This window comes from Acomys russatus, chromosome 10 (genome assembly GCF_903995435.1).
Source record: "Acomys russatus chromosome 10, mAcoRus1.1, whole genome shotgun sequence".
In the NCBI taxonomy this organism is placed as follows: Eukaryota; Metazoa; Chordata; class Mammalia; order Rodentia; family Muridae; genus Acomys; species Acomys russatus.
The window spans coordinates 72,290,745-72,312,498 of NC_067146.1; the positions used below are offsets into that span (position 1 = coordinate 72,290,745).

Genomic DNA, 21,754 nt, shown 5'->3' on the forward strand with positions numbered 1-21,754 from the left:
AGGCCTCTTCAGGGTTAAGGATCGGCCCAGGCCCATACTTCCTCTTCTTAGGGCCCACCCCTCTTCAGAGTTCATCCCTGAAGTCCAAAGGTAGGCAGGCCCATGGGACTGCTGTGCATCCCAAGCCTCCTTGGTGGACTCTGAGTTGTCCTCTGTCTAAGACCGCTGCTCTTCCTGGAGCAGCACTTTACCCTGTGATGTCACAGAGACCTGCCTCACTTCACTCACTGAATCACAATGGGCTGGTTGCCACCCTTGGCCCCTTGTACCTCCTCCAACAGTAACTATGCCTTGTTTCCTATCTCCCCTCTGGGTACCTTGAATCCTTTAGCTTGGGTTGGTAATGTGGGTTATTAGCTGAGTGCTTGCCTGCAGTGTCTGTGACCCTTGGTTTTGGAGGCAACAGCTCAAAACTGTTAGGTGAACAGTGAAGGAATACATACAGTGTGGACAAGTCACAATATAGCTCTTTGCAGGCAGAGCCCAGTATTAGGGGCAGAGACTCCTGGGAGCATCTGCTTTTTTTTCCATCCTCAGGGGACTGTTCACCAGAGTAACTGTGTGAGTGAATGGCCATGCTGCCCAGATTTGCTCAGAGCCTCTGTCTCCATGTGTGCTTGCAGGTCTTGCAGTGCTGGGCTGGCTTTCTTAGCCCTACTCTGACCAGAGACTCTGTCAAGTCCCAGCTTCCCCCGTGCTGGAGCTGCATCCTCTCAAGCACCAGGTTTCCATTCTTTCTCATGAAGGGGCTGCAGAGGTAAAACATGAGAGACATGCAACACTGGAGATTGCTGGACACCCAGCCTGTGGTGCCACTGTGCATTCTATGTAGTGGCCCAGAATGCTGTAAAGTTTCATGTGTAGTTATGAAAAGTTTTAAACCTCAATTTGAATTAGTCTGGTTCTGTCTTTGGAGACAGAAAGCCAGCTCCAGGCAAAAGAATATTTTATGTAGTCACACTGTGTGTGTGTGTGTTTGTGTGTGTGTATGTGTGTGTGTTTGCATTCAGAGAGCCTCCCTTGTAACATGACTCATGAACATGAGGATTCTGTTGGTGTCATTTAGAGACTGTGGGAAGTTAGAGTGCCTGGTGGAAGGGCAGGGTTTACAGCAGGTGAAGGTTGATGCTTTTGTGTCGTGAGCTCAGCATGTGCTGTCTCCTGCACAGGTTCACTGTGGCTCTAGCTGGCTATCCAGGATGGAACACAGGTTGTATATTGCAATATTTGGGCACACATACTTGTATTCTTCATTACTGTGAGAAAATTTCCTCTCTACCCAAAGCATTACTCTCTCTTGTTAGAACCCAATGTTGTCTTAGTTGATTTTCTAGGCCTTGGTACCCTGCACACCTGCATTCAAACTGCCCCAGGAAGCATCGTGGCCATCAGAACTTGCACATCAGCAACAGGGACGTCACTAGGACACACAAGAGAAGCACAAGTCATTGCTCTCCCTGCATAGACCATGTGCAGTAGCTGCTGACACCACCACTGCGTCTCGTTTTGTAGCTGAAGGTTGAGGTGGCTGAGCAGTTTCCCACTGTGTGGCTGCTCCATGTCCCTCCTATTCCCCAGGGACAGGCACTTGCAGGTTCCCATCTCTTGGCTGTTGTGAGTGGCTCTGCAGTGAGCATTGGAGCCGACCTCTGACACACTCGCTCTGTGTCCTTGGACCTGACTCTGGAGTGTGAATCCTGCATCTCCTGGGGGCTAAGTCATTTTTCATGAATAATTTCTATTGTTTCCAAAATATCAGGGTATTCGTGTGTATAATTTCTGTTACTATTTATCCGTGAAAATTCATTCAACTTAAAAAAAAAGTTGTGTAACTGTTGCCATGAGCCATTTGGGTAGCTCACTGGACTCATGTCTAAACCTACCACAGTTGTGCTAAATGGATAGAGTTTGTAACTACCTTTAAATTCCTATCTTTATACCCACAAATTAGTGTGGATCTCTGAACTCATTTGTTGATTGATTGGGCAGTGAAGGGTGGTTAACACAGGAACTCACAATGGACAAAATGCATAGAATAACTCCCTGGGGTTGCTCAGGCACTAATGGAACATCTTTATCCCACCCCCCATCCTAGTGATGAGGACCACCAGTAATGAAGAGCCATGAGAGTGTAAGAGCAGAGGTCAGAGAGGAGCAGGGCCAAACAGCGCCTCCTGGACATGACCAGCCTGCTGCATGCTTGGACTCACAGCGTCTTGGTCCCTACATGAGACCTGCACAGGATCACACCTGTCCATGGTCCATCAGAGACGGTGGACAGCTCCAATATACTGAATATTTTTGTTTTTTGTTTTGGAAAAAACAAAGCTTGGAGGTATGTAGTTAATGGGTGATGTGGAAGAGTTGGGGATGGATTTTTGGATAAATATAATCAAAATACATTTAAGGAAATCTCAGTTCATAATAATATTTTAAAAAATTGATTTACTTAAACTGAAAATTGAAAAAGAGACATGCTTAGATGAATTACTCTTGGTGAGTGCATCCAACTCATGTGCGGCTGTTTCTGCATCTGTAGACTTCAGGTGTGAACCACAGCTCATCATCAAGAGGCTGACAGAAGCTCCTAGGACAAGCTGAGGTAATCAACTGACTGGACTGCAGCTAGTCCAGCTGGGCCCCCAGTGACGAGGGAGCTTGCTTCCATTCCCACTTCCCTCTCCATGCCCAGCTGCTGTTCCTGCTCACTGCAGGCCAGGACCCAGGACCAGCCCTGAAGGTCACTCAGTTTGTGAGAAAATCCTTGCTCAGACTCTGTTCGGTTTAGGTTGCTCACTCTTTATTTTTTTTTGCGGGGGGGGGGGGGGATTGTTTTGTTTTGTTTCAAGAGAGGGTTTTTCTGTGTAGCCTTGGCTGTCCTGGATGAGCTTTGTTGACCTGGCTGACCTCAATCTCACAGAGATCCATCTGCCTCTGCCTCCTTTAATGCCTGGATTATAGGCAAGCGCCATTATGCCTGGCTTGGTTGTTGGTTCTTTTAACACATGTTTGGCAACACTGACCTTACCCACAGAAGTGTAAGTTCTGTGTTGACCAGCTCTATTGAACCTTGGAGTTTTCTGAAATAGGAGACCTCTGGCCATTCATCTGGGTCACACTCACTTCTCAGGCACAAATCCTCCAATGCTGACTGATGAAATCAGCTAGCTGCTACCTGCCCAGCAAGTTTTCCTTGGTTCTTGGGGATTTTGTTTCATCTAAAGAAGCCTCTGTGAGCTGATGGTCCACCTGTGTGTCTATCCATGCAAGTGCTTTCCAGAGCACTTCTGTGGCGGGGTTTTATAACCAGTTCTTGGCTCCTTTATGTTTTCCTTGATTTGTGTGAGACAAAAGTCAGGCAAATTTGAGGCATCCTGGAGGTTGTTGTATGCAGTGCCTCCTTTTTGTCCCTCAGAGTGTGAGGTGGTGGCGGCTGCAGCTCCCTTCAGATGTCTGTGGTTTGAGGAGGCCCATTTGCCCTCCATCCAGAAAGGCGCACAAGATTCTGTTCCTCACAACTTGAGGTTTGCTGAAGAGAGTAAAAGAGAGTGCACGAGAGAAAAGCCAATTTCCTGGTTCATAAGACAATAGATGTCTGCTCTATTTGAGGACAGGCAGGCTCTGTTCACATTGTGTTATGTCGTGACTTTAGAGATGATGAAGTGGGGTCTTTGGGGGCTTTTACACTATGAGGATGTCACCTTCAAGAGCAGGATAAATGATGTGACAAAAGAGCACCTCGGGATGTTTCCCTTCATGAGCCACAAATTAGCCGTAAGCAACCAACAAAACTGAGGATCTTGAACTTGGATTTCTAGTCTTCAGATCTGTGAGAAAACAATTTCTGCCCATGAGGAGCCACTGGCCTGGAGTCCCAGGGAATGAGGATCAGTGGAGACAGTGGTGAGTTTCAGGGAAGAAACACAGAAGCAAAACAGCACCCCAACAGCTGCCCAAGCAAAAAGTGCCCGGCTTGTGTGCCCCACATCCATGGGGTTTGGGGGTGACTGTCACTGTGCTTGAATCCCTTTTGGGAACAGCTGACTCCCTTAATGGAGGAGGCAGGAGATGCTGTATAAAACCTTCATGTTTTTGAAGTCAGTTATAGACCCATGTGTGTTCTCTCGGTGTCAGGTCCCTGGTCTCCCTGTAGCCACGGTTAGGCAGGGTCTTTGTCATTTGATCTCCAGGACAGCGGTAACATCGTTAGGAGATTTGGGAAGATGTTCATGTTCTCAACTTCATGGGGGACTGATGTCACCACAGTAGGTGTCTGTTGGGGTGAATTTGCCCCCTTCTGCCATGTAAGAACACTGTGTTTATCACTCACATATGTGCCACCCTTCACCTGTGAGAGGATGTCAGCAGGGTATCTGAGAAACCAGGTCCCAGGTGCTGGCAACTTGCTCTTTATCTTCCCACCAGTGAACTGAGAATGGGTATTTCTTCTTTTTCTTTCTTTTCTTTTCTCTTTCTTTCTTTCTTTCTTGTCAATTATTTAGTCTGTAACACTCTATTGGAACGCATACTCATCATATATAGTTTCATAACTTTATTCTGAACTTCTGACATGATACGGGCATCAAAAATAATATCACCCTTTCCTCCAACTTTTTCTAAGTTGAAACTTCATTTTTTTTAAAAACTTAAGCTGATATTAATTTGATGTACTACCTACCTGCAATGTTAGTACTGCAGCTGGTGACTTTAAAAAGTTCATTGCTGCAGAGTCTGGCCACTGATCTTGACAGCACACTAAAATTGATGGGAAGATGCTATTGTCCCAGTGATGGTCTAATGGTTCAACCATATGAGCTTATGTTCCCCTTTTCATGAAAAACACTGCATGCCAATCACTTTCTGACTGGAATTAAGTTCCTATCCACAGAAGGAAAAGCATGCTTCATACTGTAAATCTGGAAAAGAACCTGTGGCTGCCACACTCACGGGCCCCAGGGTGAACCTACCTCAATTACTATGTAAAATGTCACATGCACCTGCCCTCTGATTTCACATCTCCATCCTCATGGGTTAGTGAGCTCTCAGATCTCGTCAGATAAGTTACTTAATGCAGCAAGTTGTGATGAACACACAATGAAACTGTCCATGTTCAGAGACCAAGTGTCTATGGAGTCCTTAGGCAGATACAGAGTATTTACACTAAACCTTTCTGTGTCTCAGAGACCATTCTGGAAGAAGGTGGAAAGATGTTAAGGGTCAGAGGTCAGGAGGACTGGAATAGAACAGTGTGTCATGGACACGACAGTCCTGCTGCACACAGGGACTCTGAGATCAGGCCACTCAGTGTTCTAGCCTGGAAAGGACAGGGGCTCACTGACCCCTCCCCTGACTGAGATGCTGTTGTCAGTTGATGGCTCTAGAGGAGGAAGAGTCCGTTTTCCTTGTGGTGCTGATGCTGGGTAAGCTGAACCAAATTTAGTGGATGGTTCTATATATTGAGAATATAGACATGAAATGCTGGCCTGGGTAGATCATTAAAGAAAGAAAAAGACAACACACCGAGTTGTTCCATCGAGTGTTAATTCAAGAAGGATTTTTGAGAAAATGCATTACGTAGAAATCCACTTTGTAATGCAGTTAAAATTCTTATGGGAACTTTTATCTGTTAAAGGAAGTGTGAGAAAGTCACTGTCACCAACTTGTGCTCTGTGTACATTGGACATCACTGTCACTGCAGTTGAGCTCCGTGTGCAGTGGAGTAGAAGGAGCCGCAGGGCCAGGTGATGGGTGGGGCTCGTTCATTCACTTCCGCTTTTCAACCATTTTCATTATTCTTCACAAAATGCATGATCCTGCCTGCTGACGTTATTTTTATATAACTGTGTTTGTTTCTCCTAGCTTATTTCTTAACCTGGCCATCACGCAAATAATTGAGACTCTTATATTTGTTTAAAGTGTGAAGTTTAACCTTTACAACATGACGTTTACACAACATTGAGAGAGAAATCAGTATTTAAACTACACAATAACCTTATGCTTATGACTGCCTTGTGATGGTAAGGATGTTTTTGAGAAATGATTTTTTAATATCATTTTTTGTGGAAAATGTGATCTTAATTTTACCATTTGATTTTTTTCTATGTAGGAGAGTAAATACTCTGACTGCAAAGTATCTTGGAACCTGACAGAAATGTGAAATAATGGAGGTCATGCGAATCAGTTTCTTAATTTCAAGAAGGTTCTTTCTTGCTTCTGTAACCGTCTGGTCCTTACAGGACAGAGCATTACATCCCAGCACTCGTGTCTGGCTGTCCCACCTGTAGTTTTTCTCATGAAATATTCTTGTCACGATGATACCAGCAAGCCAACTCCATACTGTTCTAACAATCTAAACATATACTCTGGCTCCTGAGATTTCCTTGTAGAAGCAGTATACTTACTGAAAATGTTGGCACAAAGAAGACCATTTTAGAAAATGCCCTTTTCCATTTATTGAACATTTATTCTTTTCATATCCTAATTTCAGTTTTCTCTTTTTCTCCTCCTCCCAGTTGCTGCCCACCTTTTATTTCTTCTGGTCCACTTTTTTTTTCTCTCTTAGAAAGTGACAGGTTTCTAAAAGATAACAGCCAAACATGACAAAATAAAATACAAGGCAGTTCAAGAGGTGAAAAAGAGTCCCAAGTGCAGGCACAAGAATCTCAGACCCACTGTTCACACACCCAGGAGTCTATGGCACATACTGAGACCTAGTGCAGAAGTGTGTCAGCCCCTCTGCTTGCTGCTTCAGTCCCTGTGAGGTCACATGAGCCTTGCTCAGTTGGTTAAAAAGGCCTTGTTCTCCTGGTGTCATCTGTCCCCTGTGCTCTTACAGTCTTCTGCCTCTTCCTCCAAGGAGCTCCACTGAGCTCTGAGGGGAGAGATTGGATGAAGACATGCATTTTAGAGCTGTGTGCTCCGAGGACTGACTCTGCATAACGTCTGGCTGTGGGTCTGTGCATCTGTTCCCATCTTCTGAAGGAGGAAGCTTGTCTGATGACTACTGAATGAGCCCTCATCTATGAGTGTAGCAGAACATCATTAGGAGTCATTTTATTGTTACTTTTTGTCCATTTGTTTGAGACAAGGTTTCTCTGTGTAGACATGGCTGTCCTCAAACTCACTCTGTAGAGCAGGCTGGCCTCAAACTCAGAGATCCTCCTGCCTCTGCCTCCCTTGTGCTATAATTAAAAGTATACCCCACCATGCATCTCTCTCTCTCTCTGTCTCTCTCTCTCTCTCTCCTCCCAATAGTATCTCATTTAACGCCAAGTCACTGGACTATCAGATTTCTGGTCCTTTCTCCATTCCTTGTATTTTTGATTTGGTCTTCTCATAATGTGGCAGATGTCTTGGACATTTTATGCCCAGATTTACCCTAGATTTAACCTCTTCTTTGACCAAGGTATATATTTCTTCTGTCTTATCTTTGGCATCTGAGCTTCTCTCTTTCATCTCTTGTGTTGTGTTGAGGCTTGCCAATGCAGGTCCTGTTTCAGTTCCTAAAATTTTCATTTCCAGTTTTCCCTTAGTTTGAGTTTTCTTTATTGATTCTAGTTCCTCCTTCTGGTCTTAAACTAGGTGATTAATTTCCTTCCACCAATTGTGTTGTCATAGGTTTCTTTAAGGGATTACCTCATTTCCTCTGTTAAGGCCCTCTGTCATGTTCATACAGGCTAACATAAAGCCCCTGTCTTGTGCTTCATCTGCCTTGCATTTCTTTTTTCTTTTTGGGGGTGGGGGAATCATAGTTTCTTTATGGGCCACAGGGATCACAAGGCTGAGGCAGGTGGCCAGGGCCAACGGTAGCCCGGTCACCGGGACAGGTAGTCGGCTTGGATGTTGGCGGCGAGCTCGGCCTCCCACTTGTCGCCATTGTTGAGTAGCTTCTCCTTGCCGTACAGCAGCCTCTCATGCGTCTCAGTGGAGAACTCAATGTGAGGGCCCTGCAAGAGCGCGGAGGTCAGGAGGGCAGACCCTTCCCGGGAGCCTGTGCTAGCCCCCTCGCCGGGGCCCACTCACCTCTACAATGGCATCAACAGGGCAGGCCTCCTGGCAGAAACCACAGTAGATACACTTGGTCATGTTGATGTCATAGCATGTAGTCCGACGGCTGCCATCAGCTCTTGGCTCAGCCTCAATGGTGATCGCCTGTGCAGGACAGACAGCCCCACAGAGCTTGCAAGCGATGCAGATGCAGCACGTGCTCCCCATGGAAGTGTGGACTCAGTGGGCCCTTCTCAGATGGGTAGTTGATGGTGGCAGGCTCCCGAAAGAGGTAGCTCAGGGGCATGCCCAGTTCTCGGAAGAGTTCTGTCCACATCAGGGTCTGTCACGGGCTTCATGTCCATCTCAAGCTCAGATACACTCACATACTTGTGGGTTGCTGCCACTGCGCTGCTATGGAGGCTTTAGCCATTAAGACGTCCTGTGCGCATGGCCTGGGCCATGGCCCGTGGCAGCATGGATGAGGTCAGGCTGTACATCTTGAAGTGCAACAGCTCCTGCCCTGGCTCAGGTTGTGTTGCATTTCTTAGGGTCTACTGTAGTGGGGTCCTGGGCTCTATTGGAGGAAGATTGCTCTGTCTGCTTTTACCCTGGGTGTTGGATGCATACACTTCTCGGTGCTGTTATCTACTTTTGTCTCTATAGTGCAGGTGTTTTACATGCTGTCTTCTCTGGAGGATGTGGGGACTGTTTATCCAGGTAGGTGATTGCTCTGGGATCCTGCCAGACAGGACTACTGGAGATTCTGACCAGGATGTGTTTTCAGATATTTGGGAGCTAACACTTAGAAATCAGGTGGGCCCTAAGGCTAAGGGGATATGGGTGTCCACAGGAGGTAGGAAATCAGGGTGTCCACCAGGATCAACCTAGTCCCCTGGAAATGGTGGCCACAGCAGGTAGTCTGTTCCAGAGCTGGCCTGAGGTGGGAGAATTGGTCTTGGAGGAGAGGAGGGAGCGTGAAGGTCTGACACTGGCCTACTTGCTCTATGGGCCAACTTGCTGCTCTGGCAGGCTTGGCTGGCAGCTCCAGGGAATGCCTGCTGGGGTTAGGTGCTGCGTTAGTTGGGCTAAGTGCAGAGGAACATTAGTGGAGAAGATTTGCATGATCCCCTGGAGATGGGGCCAGAGAGGAAAGGAGGCCTCATCAGTTGGTCTGCTACAGATGTGAGCGTGAGACTCGGGGACTGAGTTTGAAGAAGAGGAGAGAGAGGTGAGGACCTCAGTTAGCCTACCTGTGCCTGTGTCCAGTGTGGCTGCTGAGGTTCCCTATCATGCCTCATGTAGAATATATCTTGTGGAAATTCATTCTTCCAGCTTTTGCTGGTCTGGGAATGTTTTCCTCTCACCTTCATTTCTAAAGGATGGCTTTATTGGGTATAGAATTCTAAATTGATGAAGTTTTTGTCCTTTTGAAAATGTAAATGACAATTTATCATTAAATTTTAAAATTTATTATAATAATTTATTCGGATTACATCACTATTGTTATCGCCTTGCTTGTATCTCCCTATTCTCACCCTCCCTTCCTGCCCTATTCCCCTCCTCTAGACCTCTGACAGAAGGGGACCTCCTCCCCACCTGTTGACCATAGCCTATCAGGTCTCATCCAGATAGCCAGCTTCTTCTTCCCCCACCAAGGGGAAGTGATCAAGTCAGGGGAACCAGAGTTCATGTCAGAGGCAGTCCCTGCTCTTCCCACAATCATTGAGAATGAGCTGTCCATTGGGTAGATCCAAAAAGAGGATCTAGGTTTACTGCATGCATTATCCTTGGTTGGTGCTACAGTTTATGCAGGCCCCACTGGGTCCACCTGCCTTAATGGCCTCCTTGTGGGGCTCCTGAGTTCTCTGGGTCCTTCCATCCCCCCATTCTTCCATATCCCTCTGAACACTGCACCCAGAGTCCAGCAGTGAGTCCCAGCATCTGTCCTGATCCCCCCCAATGGAGTCTCTCAGAGGACATCTATGTTGGGCTAATATCTACTTATGAGTAGATAGCATTCCTTATGTCTGCATTTGGGTTACCTCACTCAGGATGATAATTTCTTGTGCCATCCATTTGCCTGAAAATTTCAAGTTTTCCTTATTTTTAATAGCTGAATAGTATTCCATTGTGTAAATGTCCCACAGTTTCTTTATCTATTCTTTGGTTGAGGGACATTTAGGTTGTTTCCAGATTCTGGCTATTATGAATAAAGCTGCTATGAACATAGTTGAGCAAATGTCCTTGTTGTGTGGTGGAGCATCTTTTGGGTATAGGGCCAAAAGTAGTATGGCTGGGTCTTTCGGTAGCTCTATTCCCAGATTCTTGAGAAAGCACCAGATTGATTTCCAAAGTGGTTGTACAAGTTTGTACTCCCACCAGCCATCAATGAATGTTCCCCTTTCTCCACATCCTTGCCATCATGTGCTGTTACTTGAATTTTTGATATTAGCCATTCTGGTAGGTGTAAGATGCAATCTCAGAGTGGTTTTGATTTGCATTTTCCTGATAACTAAGGATGCTGAGACTCGTGTGAGTGAGTGAGTGAGTGAGTGTGTGTGTGTGTGTGTGTGTGTGTGTGTGTGTGTGTTTTCAGCCATTCAATATTTCTCTGTTGAGAGTTCTCTGTTCACCTCTGTACCCCATTTTTTAATTGGATAATTTTGTGTGGTGGTGTTTAATTTTCTGAGTTCTTCATATATTTTGGATATTAATCCTTTGTCACATGTAGGGTTGGTATAGATCTTCTCCCAGTCTGTAGGCTGTTGCTTTGTTCTGTTGACAGTGTCCTTTGCTTTACTGAAGCTTTTCAGTTTCATAACATCCCACTGATTAATTGTTGATCTTTGAGCTATTGGTGTTCTGTTCAGCAAGTTGTCTCCTGTGTCAATGAGTTCAAGGCTCTTCCTAACTTTTTATTCTAACAAATTTAGTGTGTCTAGTTTTATGTTGAGGTCTTTAATCCTCTTGGACATGAGTTTTGTACAGGATGATAAATATGGATCTACTTGCATTTTCCTACATGTAGACATCCAGTTAGACCAGCACCATTAGTTGAAGATGCTATCTTTTTGGCTCCTTTGTCAAAATCAAGTGTCCATGGGTGTCTGGGTCTTCAATTCAATTCCTGTAATCAACCAGCCTATTTCTATGCCAGTACCATGCCGTTTTTATTACTGTTGATCTATAGTACAGGTGAGATTAGGGATGTAGATTCCTCCAGAAGATCTTTTATTGTACAGGATTGTTTTAGCTACTCTGGGTTTTTTGTTTTTCCATATGAAGTTGAGAATTGAGCTTTCAAGGTCCACAAAGAATTGTGTAGGGATTTTAATAGGAATTGCATTGAATCTGTAGATTGCTTTTAGTAAGCTGACCATTTTTACTATGTTGATCCTCCTGATCCATGAGCATGGGAGATCTTTCCATCTTCTGATACCTTCTTCAATTTCTTTCTTCAGAGACCTCAAGTTTTTTTTTCACACAAGTCTTTAACTTGCTTAGTTAGAGTTACACCAAGATATTTTATATTATTTGTGGCTACTGTGAAGGGTGTAGTTTCCCTAATTTCTTTTTCAGCTTATTTGTCATTTGTATACAGCAGGGTTACTGATTTTTTTGAGTTAATCTTGCATCTGGCCACTTTGCTGAAGATGTCTATCAGCGGTAGGAGTTCTCTGGGGGAATTTTGGAAGTCATTTATGTCACTATTATATCATCTGTGACTAGCAGTACTTTGACTTCCTCATTTCTTATGTGCATTCCCTTGATGTAATTTCTGTCCTTTAAAACTGTGAAAAATCTCATGCTATTTGCTTTTTTCTGCATAGTCTCTGCTGGGAAGTATTTTGTTGACAAACTGGCACATTCTTATGTGCTGGGTTTATTTTGCTTTTACTGTGGGTCCAAGGAACCTTTTCTCTTTCCCCTTTGAGAACTGTGTAGAAAGTGTCTTGGGATAGAGTTAATGGTGACTCTTCCGCTTACTATAGCTAGATGTGTCTATTCTTCTCCACACGTGGGAAGTTTTCTGTTCTCTTTACTCTGAACAATCTTTCTGTCTCTTTGTGATTCTCAAATCCATATGTGGTCTGAATATTTGGTCTTCTAATATTACCCAAAGGCCCAGGAAGCTTTCCTCATCTCATCCATCTTTCTGTTGCAGCTATGCATGGCCAAATAGGCAGCTCTGAATTCACTCTCTCTTGTCTCATTGTTTTCTATTGTGTTTTAATGTTTGCGGCCATTTCCCCCATCACTTACTACGAAGGTCGTCGTAATGTGCACTCCTAGTAATGGAGGACACAGAGTCTGAACTGGACAGCTCTTGTAACAAGGCAAGACTCCCAGTGGTCTGACTGGGCTGTATTTGGTTGAGATTTTGGTTGAGGGTTTCCATGGATTTGCTCTCTACAAACTGACAGTGGGCTCCCTTGTAGATTACAACATCCACACATCTCCTTGAATGTGGAGAGGTCAAGCTGGTGCCTGCGTGGGGCCTTCATTCCTATGTTCCAGTCTCTAGTGTGGGAAGGTACTTTGATGGCTGCTGAGAAAGAACCAACCCAGCCAGGAAACCTTTGATACACAATCTGTCCTGCCTGGAAGATGTGCTGGGTAATGGTGGCTGGTGGCTTAGAACCTTTAGGAGCATCCAGCCAATAACTGATTTACCTTGAGGGCCACTCCAAAAGAAGGAGCCCAGGCCTGACACTACTTTGATGGCCACAAACCAGAGACTGGATAGTCCAAACACCTAGGGTTGAATGAAACTGGAGTGAATAAATGAATGAAATTACTCCTAATGGTGTTCTGCCTTACTCATTGGTCAGTGCCTCGTCCCGTTGTCATCACAGGAGCTTCCTCTAGCATTAGATGAGAGTGGATGCAGAGACACACAGCCAGACATTAGCAGCAGAGAGAGTCTAAATTGGAGGCCTCCATCAAATTCCTACCCTTGGGCTCATGGAACATCACAGAAGAGAGGGAGGAAAGATTGTAGCAGTCAGAGTGGCTGGAGGCAACCAGGAGAACACTGCTCACTGAGTCACCCAAGCAGGACACATGTGCACTCCCAGAGACTAACGTGGCAAGCATGGGGCCTCAGGGTCTGCACTAGGTCCTCTGTGTATATGTTGTGGCTCTTTGCTTGGGGTTTTGTGGGGCTCCTAACTGTGGGAGCAGGTGTGTCTTTGACTCTTTTGCCTGCTCTTGGGACTCTTGCCATCCTGTTGTAATGCCTTGTTCATCTTTGGTATGAGGGATTGTGACTATTCCTATTGGATTTGTTTTCAGTAAGAAAAAAGGGGAGGCATAAAAGAATCTCTGCTTATAAAATCTCTCTCTCTCTCTCTCTCTCTCTCTCTCTCTCTCTCTCTCTCTCTCTCTCTCTCTCTCTCTCCCTCTCCCACCCCCCTACAGAATTTCTATTAGTCTTGCTAAGTCCTCATTTCCTTTCAGGCATCAATTCAAAACTGAAGCAGCAACAAGAAGCAAGCAGTCACATCAAGGAAAAAGCGGAAGGTCCAGCCTGATCACTCTTCTGATCTCAGCCAACAAACGCTTTCCAACTACTGTTCCTAACACCCAGTGCTCTCCAGTTGCCGTTTCTAGGAAGCAGAAGCGCCCATTCATTTGGTTTAATAAAGCTTTATTTTCCCAAATGTACAGCTGATTGTAGCTGCTCATGCATTATCACCAGCAGCTGGGCGTCTCCACCCTTTGTGTTTCCGGTGTGAATTACTTGGGATCTGTGCTTTGAATCCAGCTCCACAAGTTCTTCACTAAGTAGCTCCTGAAGGGCTGCCCTGGCCAAGGAGCTGCGCATCTTCAGTCTCTCAGAGGCCACAGCTGGGGTAATAAGCTTATAGCTGGGAACTTCCTTACGGAGTTTGTCGTATGTGGCTTTGTCAAACAGGACTAGATGGTTGAGCTTGTCCCGAACTTTGCCTTTGGGCCACTTCTTCTTCTTGGCCTTGCCTCCAGACTTATTTACGGGTCTTTGTCTTTTTTGGCTGACTTTTCGGCATGTTTCCTCTTCTTGTCATCCTTGGGCAGCATGACGAAGCTCAGAGACTGGCGAGGACCACTGCAGCCTCACTAAGATGTTGGGGGAAGGGGGAAGTTGTTTCTCTCTTTATAGCAATCTAATAGGTTGCTGAAATATTTTTCTGTTTTTCTTCCAGGCTCATTGAATATCCTGAAAAGAATTGATTTATGTAAGTATGCATTATTGCCATTTTTGGAGTACTAGCATGTATGAAATCTCAGACCATTAATATTGGGGATCGAGCCTGGAGATTCCAAAGCTGTTAGGTAAGTTCTCTGCCATTCAGGGACTATCAACAACCCTGAGCAGCTGTGTTAAATTCCATGCGAGCTCTCCCATACAGGATTCTACTTGTTTGGTGTCTGGTACCCTAGTTTGAATTGTTAGGTGAAGACATGGTTTTTGGAAGCTCTTGATGCTTGTGGGCATGTGATGCTGTCAGGGCAGTGAAGAGAAAAGGCAGTTTTTCTGATTAGGTTGGTTTGTGTGTGTGTGCGCAGAACTGCTAAGAAGGAGGACTTCTGTTTTTTGTTTTTGGTTTTTTGGTTTTGTTTTTAGCTTGGCGTTTCTTGTACTATTTTTTAATTAGATTGCTCTAGAATCCAGTAACCTGTTGACCTCCCCCACGCTGAGCTTGCAGAGTACAACACGCTGCTTCTTCCTTGTGTTCTGGCAAGTGGAGTTTGCGTCCTCATGCTTGTGCAGATGAGCTGCCTCCCAGCCCCAGCTAATTAATTTCTTGACCTTCCCCAAAACTCACGCTGAGTCCTTAGCATATGCACTCAGCACCGTGCGGATAGACCATGTGGTAGTTCTGATTTTGCTTCAAAGGAGCTCCATACTGATTTCCACAGCGAGTGCACTCACTTCCCTGCTCTAGTGTACGGATGCTCCTTCCTCCAGTATCCTGGCCAGAATGTGGAGTCAGTACTTACCGATGTCCATACTGACTGGGGTGAGATGGAATTTCAGTGGGTTACATATGCCTTACGGCTAAAGATTTTAAACTTGTCTGTTGTCCGTGTGTGTGTGTGTGTGTGTGTGTGTGTGTGTGTGTGTGTGTGTGTGTGTGTGTGTGTGTGTGTGTGTGTGTTATCTTCTCCCTTGCTTGTAGGTGTGGAGACTCTGAGGTCCACAGTGGATATATCTCCTTATTTCTTTATTTACTTATTTTTGAGGCAGGGCTATCCACTGAACCTGGTGCTCACTGATTTGGGTAGCCTGACTCCCCAGTAAGCTTGAGGGATCTGCCCTCACGTTTCCCCTGTGCAGCAGTTACAAATGACGTCTCCTCCTGGGTCTGTATGCAGGTGCTGACAATTCAAACTCACGTCCTCCCACTTGTGCAGCAGGCACGTGACTGAATGCTATGCAGTTAGGACTCAGAATTTCTTTCCTGCAGTCTCACAAGATCTGTTTGTTAGGCTCCAGGGTCTGTAGTCCGTGAATTTGGTCTGCCTTTCCCAGAAGTGCACACTGAGGTCTCAGGCTGCCAAGACGTCGCCGTACAGAAATCTTTCTGAAATGCTGACTTGCATCTGTGCTGTGGCTTAGCAGTGCTGAGCACCCAGGACCAAGTACAGGGGATTCTTCAGCTCCAGCTATTGCCAGTGCTGCCCTGTGTGTTGGCCATCATCCCCCCTCCCCATGTGCCGTCCCCACCAACTGTTTTGGGCTGCCTATTGCTCTTTTTGGAGCTCTTCTCAGCTTTCTCCAGATGATTCCCGGGAGACTAGCTGTCCATTCTTCAGTGTTGCTTCAGTTCTAATGTGCTAATTTAAAAGATTTTGTTGGTTTTGAGGGTTAGAATAGGTTCGTGTGAGTTTGCATATGGCCACCAGGTGTCGCTCTAGACCCGTGGTGTCTGTTCCTGGTCTGGATAGGGAATGCTTAGGCAGTTTGTTTTTGAGTGGAAGCAAAGTTGATTTGTTTGTTGGAGAATTTGTTTGTTAGATCATTAAGATCTAAGGGCTACAGAATCAAACACTGTGTCGGGGAAGGATCTCTGAGGACTTATGTATTGGTTATCTATTTTCTTTTTTGTCCAAAATTCTACCCCACATTTTCTTGCCTTGAACATTACTTTCTTACGTGATCATAACCAGGTTAAAAAGGTATGCAACAATGCGTGTACGCTAGTAGCTGAAACCATCTTAAGAATTTTCAGGAGGGCGCAGATGAGTTGTGGATGTGCAGGTTTCAGAATTTTTTCTGCATTCAAAACTTATTACAACTAGTGTGTGTGTGACTAACCCCGTCTCTGTAAGTGCAAACCCTGTTAAGACCTTGGGCCCATGTGTGAGAACACACTCAGTAAGTGCAGTCTGAATGAATAAATGAGAAGAACCATTTGAGACTCCAGCTAAAGGCTGTTTCCTAACAGCTGTAAATCCCCTTAAGAACAGCATTATTCCCATCTTTATTCTTTTAATAATTATACCATCAAATGTGTTAAAATAGGCCTTATTTATTTTTTTTAATTTTGCTTGTGAAAAATAGTTGTTTTATTTTGATTTATTTTTAAATTTTCATATATGTGCATTGTATTAACATCATTCCCCCTTCTCCATAAAACTTTAGTTATTAATTAATTATTGTTATTTGTTTATATACAAACAAATTCATATATAAATACATACATAGAGACATAAACACAGTCTGCTGAGGTTTTTCAGTGTTGTCTTCTGATCACTAGGTATTGGATAACAAATTAGGGTGCTCATCCCTGAAGAAGACAAATGCTTTCTCTCTGGCCAGTCATTAACTGCCTGAAGTGCTTCATCTAGGGATGGGGATTCCCCATCTGTCTTGTCATGTCAACATGTCAACTGGTGGTGTCCTCGTTTAGGCAACTGTATTGCTGGGGTTTCCTGGGTGCAGATTCTCTGTCACGTGTAGAAAGCACACTCTCACAGATGTCCTGGTCCTCTGCCCCTTGCAATGTCTTCACTCCCTCATGGGCAGTGTTCCCTGAGCCCCAGGCGCTATGTTGGGTGTACCACAGCCAGCATTTCTCTGTGTTTTCACCAATTGTGGCTTTTTGTAATAGTTTCCATCTTCTGCAAAAGAGACGTTTTCATGATGAGGAACGAGAGCTATACTTAGTGCTGGACAGAGCAGGAGATCTGTAATGTGGGCTAGGCTGGGGCTGAGCATGGAGTAGGTGAGGCTCACCAACTGGGCAAGTGCAAACAGGATGTTTTTTCAAAAAAAGCTGTGTTTAAAGGAGGTAGAACCTACCCATTTAAAATCTATCTTAATAAAAAATAATTTTCTTTTCTTTATAAAGGAAGTTTATATTAGAATATTACCATGTCTCATTTTTCCCCCTTATTAAAAAGAACAATCCAGCAATATGGCCAGTTAAGAAGACTGCCTACTAGACTAAATGAGAGGAAAACATCTACTTCAAAGTATTTTTAAAGGAGAAATGTTTGATAGGGTGTAAGTGAAAATGGACTTCCCATGAGGTAGAGTGGGCCATGGTGAAAGTTCTTGGTATTTGTGCACAAGTTGAAGAAATATCTTTCCCCAAGGGGTTTGGAGTTGGAGAGGAAGAGGGATGGAGACAAAGACACACACCGGGGCCTCTGATGCTCTACAGAGAAGTCTGCACAGTGAGCTCATAGTCACACAGAGAGTGAGCAACCCAAATGATCTCTGCCTGGCTCTTCTGTGGTTACCATGTTCCTAGATACACTGGCTGGGAAGACTTCCTTCTGTTCATAGACAGGCATTTTGCACAAGTCCCTCGTGAATCTCACCCCTCCCTCCTCCATCTCACTTGCTGCCACATCTACAGAAAACTCTTGGTGATTTATATTTTGGTTACACCAGGTATTCTGGGAACAACAACTCTTTCTGGAAAAATGTCATGCTGAGATACATGTTTCATTGCTACCAGCGTGCTTTCAGATCTCCCCAGATATTATGCACATTAAAGTTTTGATATTTATTTGCTTTTATAGCCTTAAGCATCCTGATTCATTTTCATCTGCTACTGGCTCCATTTATGGCAGTCATCTGGTGACTTCATATCACAATTGCTATGACAAGCCACCTAGGAGAGGTACAGGCACAGTCATGGTCACGGTGCTGGAACTTGCCTGAGTCACAGCTTGCATCATCAGCTGCAATCCGATTTGTGATTCACAATCTTATTTCCACTGCGTCTTTCCTAGCCCTGCCTAAGCTTTGGCCATGGTGACAAATGTGGAATGGCACTTGGTTTAAGTAGAAACCCTAGGTAACTTCCTATAAGCTGCTATGAAATGTTCTGAAAACTTTAAACAATAATCTTTATCTGCATCGATAAAATCACTGTTTGTCCTGTTTTATAGCTTGTTTAAAAGTATGCTTGGAGGGTTTATCAAATTGATTACTAAGTACTGATCTGAACAAAATTGTATTGGGTTTTACAAGTCAGGAAAGGGTGGTTTATAGCATGGGAATCTGACCTGAGTGGCCACATGTAGCTTTAACCCATCAAGTGACACCTGGCCCTGGTATAATCATTGATTTCAAAGCGCACTCCAGGGGCTTGGGATATGCTCAGTGGTAGAATTTTGGACTAGGATGTTCAAAGAACTGGGTTTGGTCCACATACCCGAAAGCCCAGCAATAAGCAAAGTAAAAGCAAACGTACCTCGGCTCTTAGCTTATCCACTTAAAGACTCTTAAAATTGGAACGCGATATTCATTCACACAGTTGAGGGTTACATTATGGTAATCTGATACATGTATGCAGTCCATAATAATCAAATAGAGCAAGCAGCCGTTTTGTCATGTTAAGCCAGACTCAGGCAAGTATGGGATGCTTTCTCTTCTATATAGGGCCAGAGCTATGTACACGTGTACGTGTGCCTATAAATAACTACTTATACAAGTGTATAAGACATGAAATTAGGGGTAGAAAGTGATCTTAAGGGATAGTGGAAAAGAGGCTGATACACCCCACCCACATACAACATACACACACATACAACACACACACACACACACACACACACAGAGAGAGAGAGAGAAGAAGATAACCAGCCAGCAGCCAGAGGGGGCAGGGGCACTGGGTGGCGGATGTGACTGGGACTTCTATGAAGACATTGTAACTTACTTACACTGAACCTTCCACAAGGCTATTAAACAGACTAGAACTGTAATGGTGGTGGAGGGGTTTGGAACGCTGCAGGTTCACAGCCCAGTTACAATGTATCTGGGTTCTCTTCAGCCCCCTTAACAGCATTCCTGCCCACCTCTGTCTGAGTAACATTCCTAGAGACTGCTGAACAAAACCTTTTGGGATGTATTAACTTACCAGAGCCCTGGCTTCCACCAAGCAAAGGCTGAGCATGCCGGACAGCTTCAGAGGCCTCTGCGGAGGCTTCCCTCCTTTGCTGGAGTCTGCTATTGAGGTATTGAAAAGTGCTTTGAGTTATGGCTTTCTTTGTTCTGTCACTGTAAACAGATGTGTGGGAGCCCTGAGTCTGTGTTCCTGCTCCATGGCCATTCATGTTTGATTCTAGAATAGACTATCTCTTATTCCCGTGTGTGTGTGTGTGTGTGTGTGTGTGTGTGTGTGTGTGTGTGTGTGTGTATAAATGTGTGTCAACAGAAACAATGACAAGAAAGCATAATGACACATATGTGTGAAAAGGCCACAATGATACCCATTTCTTTGTTTGCTAACCTATAAAAATAGCAAAAAAATTTATAACTACATCTGATGGTTTGAATAAGTCCCCCCCCCCCATAGACTTATGTATTTGAATGCTTGGCCCACAGGGAGTGGCACTATTAGGAGGTGTGGCCTTGTTGGAGGAAGTGCGTCACTGTGGGGTGGCCTTTGAGGTCTCAGATGCTCAACTACACCCGGTGTGGCACCCAGTCCCCTCTGCTGCCTGCAGGTCAGGATGTAGATGCCTAGGTCCTTCTCCAGCACCATGTCCGCCTGTGCATCATGCTTCCCGCCATGGCAATAAAAGACTAAACTTCTGAACTGTGGGCGAGCTCCAGCTAAATGTTTTTCTTTATGAGAGTTGCCCCGGTCATAGTGTATCTTCATAGCAATGAAACCCTAAGACATTGCATGAAAAAAAAAATCGTTATTCATATTTTATCTTCTTCTCTCTCTTTTTTTTTTTTTTCCCAGACAGGGTTTCTCTGTGTAGCCCCAGCTGTCCTGGAACTTGCTCTGTAGACCAGGCTGGCCTCAAACTCAGTGATGCTCCTGCTTCTGCCTCCTGAGTGCTGGGACTAAAGGCGTGCACCACCATGCCTGGCCCATTCCTTTATGCTTGGGTGATAACGTCAATCATCTTTCTGGATCCCTCCACTTCCTCCAGGACATTTGATATATCATCCCTTTCATTTTGCTTGAATCTAGTTGGTCCTTTAAGCATCTTACATCTAATATGCATGTGTATTTGGAGTTCTAGAACATTCGGGTGTTAGTGGATGAAGATAGTCTTTTCCCTTTTGCATCTCCTCTGGAATTTCTGCAGCGAGAGTATCAGTTTGGTCCATGATGGTTCGTTAAGTCTCTGGCTTCCTCCATCTTTCCTCTTCTCTTCCTTTAGACTCACTCACTGATGACTTAAAAGGCTCAACTTCAGGTTCAGATTTTTTTTCTCTTTTTGCTGTAGTCTACTTTGGAGACTTTCTTTTATATTTCCTATTTCATTAACTGTAATTTAGCTCTAAGTGTTCTAATTAATTTTTCAAAAAAATGATTTTTGGGTGGGTTTCGCACTCACCTTTTGAATTGTTTTCATCCTTTCTTTGTATTGTCTTTCTGTATTCTCTTATATCTCTAGGGCCACTGTTTTTTATTCTGTTTCAGGAATTTCATAGATTTCCTTCAAGTTTATATCTTTATAGAGAATTATGGTGTTCCTTCGGGAGTGCCATAGTCCATACGTCTTGTGTCTCTATTTTGATGTCTGCATAGTCTGTGTAACATTCGACTTTTACAATTTGGAGCAATAGCTTTGGAAGGAACAAGTTTTGTCATTGTTTACATAGGATATAGTGTCATTTAAGTGGGTGCTTTGGTTTTGGTTATAGGGAAATTCAAAAGTGTAGTCTTTGTGGCTTTCAAAAAACCTTTAATTGATGTCAGCAGTGTTTATGAGTCTCTCTAGAATCTATACTGAGCTGGGTATGGTGGCACATGCCTTTAATCCCAGCACTCAGGAGGCAGACATAGGCTGATCTATATGAATTCAAGGCTAGCCTGGTCTACAAAGTGAGTCCAGGACAGCCAAGGCTACACAGAGAAACCCTGTCTCTAAAAAAAAAAAAAAAAAAAAAAAAAAAAAAAAAGTAACCAAACCAAACCAAACCAAAAAACAAACAAACAAAACAAACAAAAAGAATGCAGACTGCAAGCGTTCTTGAGGATGGTCTATGAACTTTCAAAGATACATGCACTCAGGGTCCACAGAATTCTGGACGGATGGCAATGGGGCTATGACAGCAGGTGCCATCACATTGGTAGAAGATAGTGTTTCCAGGTCTTTTGAGTCATACATAGTTGACGTCAAGTATTGAGGTACCAGCAGTCAGGCTCTCTGAGCCACAGAGTGTGAGAAAACCTTCACCAGAACCCCCGGGATGCATGCTGCAGACCCCTGCACCAGTGGAACCAGAATCTATAGTTCAGTAACCACAGGGTAGATTTAGCTCTTTTCATGTGCTCATGGATGAACAAAGGTCATACTG

General features: G+C 44.5%; 2 pseudogenes; both read right to left on the bottom strand.

Annotated features, from left to right (window-relative positions):
- Window positions 1-7,746: 7,746 nt before the first annotated feature.
- LOC127194309 (NADH dehydrogenase [ubiquinone] iron-sulfur protein 8, mitochondrial-like) lies at window positions 7,747-8,486 on the bottom strand (annotated as a pseudogene).
- Window positions 8,487-13,639: 5,153 nt separating this feature from the next.
- Window positions 13,640-14,049, bottom strand: LOC127194175 (40S ribosomal protein S25-like; annotated as a pseudogene).
- Between the last annotated feature and the right edge of the window lie 7,705 nt (window positions 14,050-21,754).